Source organism: Apaloderma vittatum, unplaced genomic scaffold, assembly GCF_000703405.1.
Source record: "Apaloderma vittatum isolate BGI_N311 unplaced genomic scaffold, ASM70340v1 scaffold13645, whole genome shotgun sequence".
Classification (NCBI taxonomy): Eukaryota; Metazoa; Chordata; class Aves; order Trogoniformes; family Trogonidae; genus Apaloderma; species Apaloderma vittatum.
This window is the reverse complement of record NW_009716577.1, coordinates 12,848-24,042: the sequence shown is the minus strand read 5'-3', so window position 1 is coordinate 24,042 and position 11,195 is coordinate 12,848.

The following is an 11,195-nucleotide window of genomic DNA, read 5'->3' as shown; positions in this document are numbered from 1 at the left end:
ACTTCCAGGCTCATGTACCGAGCGCCTGACACCAGACTTGCAGAGCGCTTCAGCACATGCTTAACTTAAAGCTAAATAAACCCTTTAAACTGGTGAGATCAGAATCAGATACTTAGGTGCCCAGATAACTTGTTCTGCTGAGACCATGGAGAGGGTATATTAATGCACATGTGGTCAGTCCGGGATACACAGACAACGGGAACTGGCCAGCAACTGCCAGTACAAATCGCTCACCATCACACAGGAATAACACTCATGGATCTCTTTTGCCACCTCTTTTATTCCATACCAGGCTCCAAGATTTTAAATTTCCCTTCCTTCTCTCTTGTTGCCCCTTCCCAGTCAGCAGGAGGGGATGATGGTTGGTTGCTCTGTTGATGTGTTTTCTCTGTTTAGAGCATAAGCTCCCTGCTGCCCAGACAGCCTCTTTCGTGCCCGTACAATAGAGGAGAGCCGTCCTACGCTCACCATACTAAACTTGATTAATAAGGATGCATCATAACAAAGCCTCCTGTGGGTCAGATCCGCTGAAGTGAACCAAAAGCTAGCCATTTACATTAAATGGTTTTGGATCACATCCTGCAACTACTGCCAGCCAAGCAGTGAGTGTCTCTTGTAAATTAAAATATTCTCCTTTGTTATTCATTGCTGAAATACTTTTGCAGCACAAAGTTTGAGGCTTAATTACTGAACCCAAGTTTGTTGTGCAGAATTCAGTTCCACAGCAGCCCCCTCAGTTTCCATGAAACGATTCATTGTGGAAGAGGCAGTGCATGGCTCTTGGCGAGGCTGGACCAGTGGTGTTTTGTAACCACTTTAACTCTTGGCAGCTTAGTCTTTACAAAGGAAAGCCATCCTTCTTCTGCCTACTAGCAGAAAGCTTCCCACCATCCTGCTGATTGTTTCTGCAATATCAGATGTCCTCCCCTGTAGCTCCCAGTGCATTTTCTTCCACATTAGACCAGAGGAAACAAGACATTAGTGCTCACAACACTGGTGTCTGGCAACAGAAACAGTCTGAATTGTTGCTTCCCAGTCCTCAGCAGACTTTATGCTCAACAGGTCCCAGAACAGAGTGAAGAACTGCACATACAGAGCAGCCACTGTACTACCCACAGGGATGATCTGAGTGGAGGACAGGTCAGGCCTCCATGCGCAGACAAGCGCAGCTGCACTTGTGTGGAAGAGGGAATTCCTCCCTAAGTAAGAGATTTCAGACCGGGCAGAATCCAAAGCTGTAACTCTTAAAGTTAGAGGGCAGTTTTATAAAGCGTGACCTCACCTTGAAAGGATTAAAGAATAGAACTGGATGTACTGGATTTAGTGAGGGTGGTGTGGCATAGGACACCTACTGCCTCTAGCAAATATAAAAAAATATGACATAATATATAATTAAAGCTAAAATCATTGACTTAAATCACAAGAGTCCTAAGAATGAAGCCAGCTAAAGGAGTAATGCTATTCTCAGTGAATTGCTAGATAGCTGTGTCCTTCTCCAGCTACGACTGATCTGGAACTGATGTTTCTGACCTATAATAATCTAACCCTCAGAAAAGCACGCATATCTCTTGGTATTGACTGATTAACTCATTTTCACATCAACATTTCTCATTATACCTGGCAGCTGTAGAGGGACCGTCCCCTAAAACTTGTTACATACATTTCTAGGCAACTAGTTTCTGAATGCACGAGTATAAGCTGTGGCAATTCCAGTTACTGATAAGGAGTGGTATTCATTTCCTAGGAGAGGTTTCTATTCCTGGCAACATCCATATCACATTTAAAATTGGCCTCAGGACTCTAGTCATGGAGTAGCCAATAAAGAACATTATGTTATCCTAGTCTTACTTCTCACAAAAAGTAGAGGGCAATAAAATATGGTTAAGAAGCAGTGGGAAACCTACTGTCACCTAAAATGAGGAAAACCTCACTCACATTGTGCCCTTACGCTGCTCCCCTCTGAGCATAAAGGATTTTCTGTCCAAAAAACACAGATGTAGAAACTCCTGTCCCCGACACAGGCATTCCACATAAGCAGCCAACACAGGAAGCCATGAAAAATGTTATTTCAATATTAAGATCATCAGTTTGTAAAGGAAGAGAAACACTTTGCTACTCCAACTGCCTACATCGTTGACCAATGTTGACCAAGTAATTCCTACATCTAGCACCACAATTGTGATTAAATTTAGCACAGGCTCTGACCCAGTGCCCTGGTAGGTTTCATGGCATTTATGACCTGCAATACCTGACATGAATTTGGGTTGCCTCTTGAATCATAGAATCATTAAGGTTGGAAAAGATCTCTAAAGATCATCAAGTCCGTCTGTGAACTCAATACTCAGTGGGTGCTAAGCCATGTCCTGAAATGCCACATCTACATATTTTTTTAACTCTTCCAGGGACGACGATTCCACAACTTCCCTAGGCAGCCTGTTCCAACATTTCACCACTCTTTCAGTAAAGAATATTTTCCTAATATTCAATCTAAACCTCCCCTGGTGCCACTTGAGCCCATTTCCTCTTGTCCTATCTCTAGTAACTTGGGAAAAGAGACCAACACCCACCTCACTACAACCTCCTTTAAAGTAGCTGTGGAGAGCAATGAGGTCTCCCTTCAGCCTCCTCTTCTCCAGAGCAAACAATCCCAGTTCCCTCAGCCACTCTTCGTAAGACATGTGAGACCAGCTGTGTCTTGTTCTCCCTCCTTCCTGCACGCCAGGCAGCAGATCCTGGCTGAAGTGATCAGCTACAGTGTCCTGCAGTCTTCTGTTCTAGAACTTGCTGGCCCTTCCCAAGCATTAAAGACATAAGTTGATATCTGCAAGAAAAAAGTGTGTTTTCTGACTTACTGTTTTCTCCGGAGGAAGAAGAACTGCTGAATAACTGAAATTTGGCAGTATCTGCAATGTCTTTACAAACACTCTTAAAGCTGGGGTAATGCTTTCTGGAGAAGTGTTCACAAATCAACAATATTTACCCCAGCAGATTTCTGCTGCATCATTTGGACTAAATGATTGAGCAATATTTCTGGACATGAAATACAGGGCCCTAACCAATACAAGAAATATAAAGCAGACATAGCAGTTCCTGGAACAGACTTGAGCTGTTCAGCTGTGCAAAGCCAGCATTCACAGACCAACCTGCAGCAGCAGTAGACCATTAGGGACACCTGTACTGTGGTCCATGTCCCGGGGCACAGGCTCAGTCACTAGCACCCACACTGTGCCAGGAAAAGCCTCCTGTTAATCACAGGAAAAGTCTCCCGTTAATCACAGGTGCAATCTTCTGAGCAATTTGTACAAAATTACTTTTATCATAGTCATTTTCAAATGCATGTAGCTGTTCAAAACAACTTTTCATTTTAATGCCACTTGATTCAGTGTATTAATTCATACCGTGGAAGGCGTATTTATACTGCAGAAAGCATTTAGCATTTCTATATATGTTACTAAATGAGGGTAGTGACTACTCATAAGAAATTCTGGCATAGCTAATGAGATGCTGAGCAAAACCAAGTTTTATTTCTTCAAATGCAGTAACACAGTTACTTAGTAGGGGTAAGGAAGAAGCATATTTCAGGGTGCTGAACATAACTGACCCAAGACAGCTCCTGCAGCATATCCAGGGGTTATAAAAAGCACATTTCAGAAGCAGGAAAAGGTAAGACACAGAGTAGCTTCAGTGCCTCTCCACCCTCACAGTGAAGAATTTCCTCCTTACAAGTAATCTGAACCTACCCTCTTTCAGTTTAAAGCCGTGACCCCTTGTCCTATCACTACATGCCATTGTAGAGGTTCCTCCTCATCTTTCCTGTAAGCCCCTTTAAGTGGCGGAAGGCTTCTCTTTTCCAGGCTGAACAGCCCCAACCCGCTCAGCCTGTCCCCATAGGGGAGGTTCTCCAGTCCTCTGATAATCTCTGTGGCCTTCCTCTGGGCCTGCTCCAACAGGTCCATGTTCTTCTTACGCTGGGGGTTCCAGAGTTGAACACAGTACTCTAGATGGGGTCTCATGACATCAGAGTAGAGGGGGAGAATTGCCTCCCTTGACCTCCCAGCCATGCTTCTGTTGACACTGCCTAGGATGCAACTGGCTTTCTGGGCTGCGAGCATACATTGCCAGGTCATGCTGAGCTTCTCATTAACCACCACCCGCAAGTCCCTCTCTGCAGGGCTGTTCTCAATACACTCATTAGCCAGTTTGTATTTGTGTCCTGACCCATATGCAGGACCTTGCAACTTGGTTTTGTTGTACTTCATGAGGTTGGCACAGGCTCACCTCTCAAGCTTGTCATGGTCCCTCTGGATGACATCCCTTCCCTCTAGCATGTTGATCACACCACACAGCTGGGTGTCCTCGGCTGCTGAGGGTGCACTCAATCCCACCATCCACGTTGCTGGATGTTAAACAGTGCTGGTTCCAAACCAACCCCAGAGGAACACCACACATCACTGGTCTCCACCTGGAGATCAACACACTGACTGCAATTCTTTGATTCATTCCCTTATTCACTGAGTGGTCCTTCCATCAAATCCATATCTCTCCAATCCAGAGGCAAGGATGGAGGGGACAGTGTCAAATGTTCTGCACGCGTCCAGGTAGATGACGTTAGTTGCTCTTCCCTTATCCACCAACATTGTAACCTCATTGTAGAAGGCCACCGAATTTGTCCAGCGTGATTTGCCCTTAGTGAAGCCATGTCAGCTGTCACAAAACACATCCTTATTTTCCTCATGCCTTAGCATACTTTCCAGGAGTATCTGCTCCCTTATCTTGCTGAGCACAGAGGTGAGACTTAGCGGCCTGTAGTTCCTTGAGTCTTCTTTTTTTCCCTTTTTAAAACTTCAGTTTATGTTTCCCCTTTTCCAGTCAGTGGGAACATCACCCAACTATCACAGCTTCTCAAATACGATGGATAGTGGCTCAGCCACTTAATTTGCCAGTTGCCTCAGGAGCTCTGAATGCACTTAATCAGAAGCATACATAAGGAACCTTGTGTACCTTCAGGTTCCTTAGATGGTCTCAAACCTGATCTCCTCCTACAGTGGGAAGTCCTTTATTCTCCCAGTCCCTGTCTTTGCCTTCTGCGACTTGGGTGGTGGAGCACCTGCCGGTGAAGACTGAGGCAAAAAAGTCATTGAGTATCTCAGTTTTCTCCAACTCCTGGATAACCACGTCTCTCATTCCCTTCTGAAGAGGGCCCACATTTTCCCTAGTCTTCCTTTTGTCACCAATGTACCTATAAAAGCTTTTCTCATTGTCCTTGATGCCCCTGGCCAGATTTAATTCTATCAGAGCTTTTGGTTTTCCTAACTTGATCCTTGGCTGCTTGGACAATTCCTCTGTAATCCTCTCAGGCTACCAGGTCCCCCATGAAGACCAGGGCTGTGAATGTGAGGCTGCTCCTATCTGTCTACAGAGGGCCTTGTCCATTCAGTCTTCTCGGCTGGGTGGCCTGTAGCAGACCCCCCACTAGAATGTGACCTGTCCCTGCCCTCCCTTTAATCCTGACCTTTAATCCTGAGCTCTCAGTCAGCTCCTCATCCATTCTAAGCAACAGCAAGCTGGGTTTTGCTTACAAAATCAGCTCAGCTCCTGAGCTGTGCACCGTTTGTGTTGGACTGTGCTGAAGAAAAGAGAGACAGAGGCAGCCTTGTATCAGCTGTGCTTCTGGAGCCATCTCGCAGGAGAACTGGATAAATTAATTAGCTGACTGCTCCGCATTATAGCTCCTGGAACCACATCATGGAAGGAGTTCCACTGAGGGACATGGAGATGCCTGGGCTTCCATGGCAGGTCCTGACACAGTGAAAGGCACAGGCCATCCTTCCCGTGACCCATCGGGCACTGGCAGGGCCAAATTTCTCTGAGCATTTCTTCCTTAAGGCAATCTTTCTAGCGCATCTAATAACTCTCACTAGGGTGACTGTGAGATTTATTTATTTAATATTTGTAATCCACTGCTGAGAGCTTTTAAAGTTATTTTGCAAGTGCTTTGATTTTTTGTTAGGATTATTCTATTATTTTACAGAGTTTCCTAATGTACTATTTTATCTCTGCCAAGTCACGCTCCTTTTTCTTTTACTTAAAAAACCCACTTCTCAAAATATTTCTCACAACCACTCCCATTTTACATATTCTTTTAAATGCTGCGTTTATAGAACACAGGCTTTTAAATTGTTTCAATATGTTTTGGATTCCTACACACAAATACTACTTGACTAGTTTTCAGAACCCAGTTCTTACAAAAATAAAAGTACAAAAATGCTCCAGGAAATTTAAATCACTCATCATTAGTGAGACTGTTTTCCAGTTATTGAAATACCTCAAACTTTTCATAAACTTTTCCATTTGGTTCTGCAATTGAATGTGAAAAAAAAATAATTCTAAAAAGTCCACTGGACTCTGTCAAATTTTATACAAATGGACGAATGTGGAAACAATTTTGGTTCTCGGAATTGCATCTGGAATAATTTAGTAACTTTTCAGCTTCCCTGGATAATGTAAAGAGAGCTCTGAGAAGAAGCAGAGCTGGGAGCTCTGATCCATCTGCTTCAGGCTGGAGCAGAGGGTCAGTCTTGGGCATAGATCACAGAGAGGTGGAGCACTCTCTGTTGTCTTTTCAAAGCTGAATATTCTTGGTCCGCTGCGGGAGGAGTTATTTCGAATCACGTTACCAGTAGCTGATGCTTTCCCAGCCGAGGGACTGAAAGGCTCCAGGGTAGCCACACCCATGTAGAGCTGAGTTAAACTGCCTCAGTAGGTGCAGAAGCCCTCAAGGTCTCAAACAAAAGGTGTAGTTATTGCCCCCACAATCTTCAAGAAGCTCAAAACATTAATCCTATCACTCTGGCCATCTTCCAACACAGACTCTTCCAGTGTTATCTGCAGTGAATATTTATTACAGTCAGCGATTGTTTACCCTAATTAATGAGCTAGACAATAAATAGTTTTTTGGAATAAACACATCCATATCGTAGTTACGAGCACCCCCTTCAACTAAGGAACGGTAACATCGTGAGCACATACAGCATTCATGCATACCATAACCACTTCCTTTCCTTACAAAATAATCCATAGGAAGCCTATGGCTAATGCAAGATATTCTGCCACTACATGATCACACCCGACAATCTTCTGTCTATTTGCTATAAAAAACTGAAAAGAAGAGACATGTTCTGCACAGGCTAACTCTCAAAAAGTCTGATTTTTTAAAACCTTTTGTTTAAAGGTTAATTTCAGACTTTGTTGAGAACCAATGCAAATGGGATATGTTTTTGCTCTCCGAAACTGCTTTAAAAATATATAATTCCCAGGTCTAGATCAGTCGGTTGGAGTGTGGTGCTCCTAACACCAAGGTCACCGGTTCGATTCCCATTCAGTCCCCATGTGTTGCCTGATCTAGTTGAGAGGCGTCCCTGCCCATGATAGGGAGGTTGGATTAAACGATCTCTAAGGTCCCTTCCAGCCTAGACCATTCTATGATTCTAAAAGCCATTTCCGCCCCCCCCAAAAAAGAAATTGAAATTTTAAAATAGTCCTATGTCTTAGTGGAATCATCATGTGCAAGTAAGGCTGAGCTGGATTCTGGGGCTATCTTCCCTTTTAGTATCAGGAATGACAGTCAGCAGATCTGGCCACAGTGTTGTTTTTTTTTTGTATTTCAATCTCCAAATCATTTGGAAGTAAAAAGCACAGATGAGGACTCAATTACAAATCTCTCCCCATTCTATACACTCCACATGCACATTTGTGCATTTCCAGTTCACTTCAGGAGACAGGCTGGTCTCTCATGATTCAATTGCACATGTAAAATGCAAGGCCAGGTTGGATGGTGCTTTGAGCAACCTGGTCTAGAATTCCTTCTTACCACCAAGGAGACAGAATATCTGTATTAGATACCCATCTGGTTTAGATTTTGATCTTCATACTCACATTATTGAGATATTAAACAGCCTTTAGAGAATTTATGCACTTACCCCCCTGGGAAGTAAGCCTATCTCTATTCCCTTTATAGGTAATACCAGGTTCAAAGGCACTTTGTTTCTTGCCTCTGGGCAATAAGAAAGTACTTGAAAGGACAAGAACAAAACTGATAACTCAGTTAAGAAACACTGCAGCTAGTGATTTTCAACCTTTTCTAATACGTACCCCTTCAGGAGCCTCTACAGAGATGCAGATCCCTGTTTAGTGACTTCAAACTTAATGACATCTGGCTCCCTTTTCCTAGATACCATTCCCAGACTTGCTAGTGTCTGGGTAATGAAAGGTTAAACATCTCTGATCTAGAGTTTCAGCAGAGATTCTTCAGATCAGGGATCTGCTTTGAAAAATCACCTTTTAAAGGTGCCAGCAGGTTAGATTGCTAATCTACATCTTGTAAACTTGTCCCCAGCTTCTGAAGCAGTTTAGGTTTCAGCTTTGCTCAGCTCCCCTAAGAGTTTTACTATCAGTCAGCCAATGAAAAAACACTGCAGGCCAACAGCATTAGTCTCATGGTCTCTGGAGACTAGAATTTATGTATTTAATTATCTCCCACTTGTCCTCCACAGACTGCACAATCCTTCAGTACTGGGTGCCAGTCACAGCATTAACACACTGACTAATAAACCTCTGTGGTATCTGCCTCTTGGCTAAAGATCAGTGAACAATTCAAGATGAGTAATAGATCTAATAAATCATCCCTCTTTTGCTGGTCCTGTATTGTGTATGGACAATCTCATTTTCTCAAAGGTGTGGTTGCTCCTATTTGCCAAATATATTTTGCAAATTAGTTTTGCTCTCTGGACTATCCCCAAGTAATTCTTCCAAGTGATTCTTAATACCCCAGCTGTGCTGCTTCATTTTGGTTTGGCATCTCAACCCTAATAAATAATTGTCCATCTTCCCAGGCTCCATTTGTGTGCAGTTTGTCACATGGTAACTCCCAAGGGCCATTTTCATAATCAGGACCTCAATGCATTAAGCCATGCACGAAGAGTATGCTTTCACAGCGCCCTGCAGTGAGCACAAGTGCCCTACAGTTAAAAGAATAATATCTCTGTCCAAAATTGATCATGGACAACATGTCAGAAGAGGCTGAGCAATGCAAGCAAGGCGTCAATGTGTACTTGGGGACAGGGAGTGGTGGAGAGAAGAGCGAGCTGTCAGAGACTGCAGCTGTATTTTCAGTGATCTGTGCAAGTTGTGCTGGTTCCACCACCCATGTCCTCTGTCCAATCCTTGATGCCAGAGATACTCAGAAAGTGACCCTGCCAGACCACACGGGGTCTGCTAACATGCTGGGACTCACATGAAGTGTGTCTCACACCAGGGCAGAGAATTCCCCGCACTGAACCGCAGGCTGTTGGTGAGACACCTCTATCTAGGAGTCCTGTGATTCCCTGGAAGTCAGTGAGAGAGGGTATTCCAAGCAAGGATCCATGCTGGAGATGGGGCAACTTGCCTTCTGAAGGAATCCCGTGTCCTGAAGAGGCCTGCAATCGTAATGTGGGTGCTCAGGGCTATGGGATGTCAATCTGTCTACATGTCTGCATCCCTTCCTCTTCCTGTTTCCACATTTGTATCTGGGGCGGGTTGCACATACAATTTTTTCCCCTTAAAAAAAGTGTTAAAATCTTATTTGACCATCAGTCAAACGAGCAATTACGTGCAACCTGGGAGCACTGAACACATAGCTTTTAAACTAACAAACCTTTTAAGTGAAGTATTTACCAGAAATATTTCTAAGAAATAAAGTCACTTGCAAGTACTTAAGAGGTATACTTTAAGGGCACAGTATCTTTTGTTCCCTTTAGAAGAACAGCTGAAGGAGTAGTTCCCCAAAATGTAAGATTTCTTAGATACATCTTAAAAAATATCACTAGGATGATGTTAATGAAATATTTATATGGTGAAAGTGAGACTCATTGGAATTTAAAAAAAAAAAGTAGATAGCAAGGAGGACAAAACTAATTTGAAATACTGAAATTGATTAAAATAAGACCTATTTTCATGGGATCAAAGAACATGATTATGGAAAAATTAGCACATTTTAATTTGTATGGAACAGAAAGATCTGTTTATATACAGAAAGAGAAAGAAGACCGCTGAAAGAGCTAAACACTTGAAATGTTGTCAAAAAGATACAGCAGAGTAAATAAAGTTAGACCTAAACATTCTGGATATAATTTAAAGTAATATTTGCATTAAGCTGGTATTACCAGGCTTTATATTGCAGAACGGTGCTGGTTTGTGTTCAGAAACACCTATGGGTGAACAAAGCCTGCCTGCATCCCAAACAAAACACACGATTGCTACTGCCAGCAACCTCACCCCTAAGCTCAGAAATGGAGTAGACCATCACAGAATGGTGGGTATAAATTGAGTGGTTGAGAAAACTTCTGGAACTGAATAAAACAGGCTGCTTTCTCATGACTCATTTTTGCCTGAACTATTGCAGTTTCCACATCTTCGTCACCCTCCCGCTGTGCATGCTGGCCAGGCACTGTGGGTTAAAGAGCAAGGTCGCATCTCGGCTTTCAGTTGCAAAACCCCCTCCTAGCAGCCGCTGGAGCACAAGTACGCTTTCGGTTCCGTGAAGAGACTGTGCTTTTGGTTCTGTAAAAAGACCAGCGTGGCCAAAGCTCCAGTGCTCTGATAGCCCAGGATTTCACAACACAGATGAAGAACACCTCCAAGACGAAGCAGCACTGCTTTTTTAGTAGTCTTTTTAGCCTGACCGAAGATTGAAGTCCTCTAATTTACAAACCTAAAGGGGATTTGAACCTCCTCCTACTGAGATTAATCAAAAATAAACTGAAGAGTAAAGTGGCAGCAAGACCCAGCAGTAAGCCATGTTTCTCAGCAGTCCACCTCCAGTGAGGAGGACCAGAGAGTTATTTAAAGTTGTGATCACACATAATTACCATGCTGAGCAGCCAGAGTAAAGCTGATGCTTATTCTTTTCACTCTTACATCATCCTGTTTTAATTACCTTTTAGAAAGAGAATACTATAAGAAACCAAAGCTCTTTTTTTCCTGTGAACATCTGAAAAGATTAGGCAGTTCAGCTCTAGTTAGACCCCAATGGGACCTCAGGGCTTAATTCTTCTCAGTAGCTTTGAAAATCCCATATCTCTGGGGCTGCCAGCTGCCAGACAGCTAACACAGAGATACACTTAGAGCAACAGGAGTTTATATCAGCAGAAGATTTC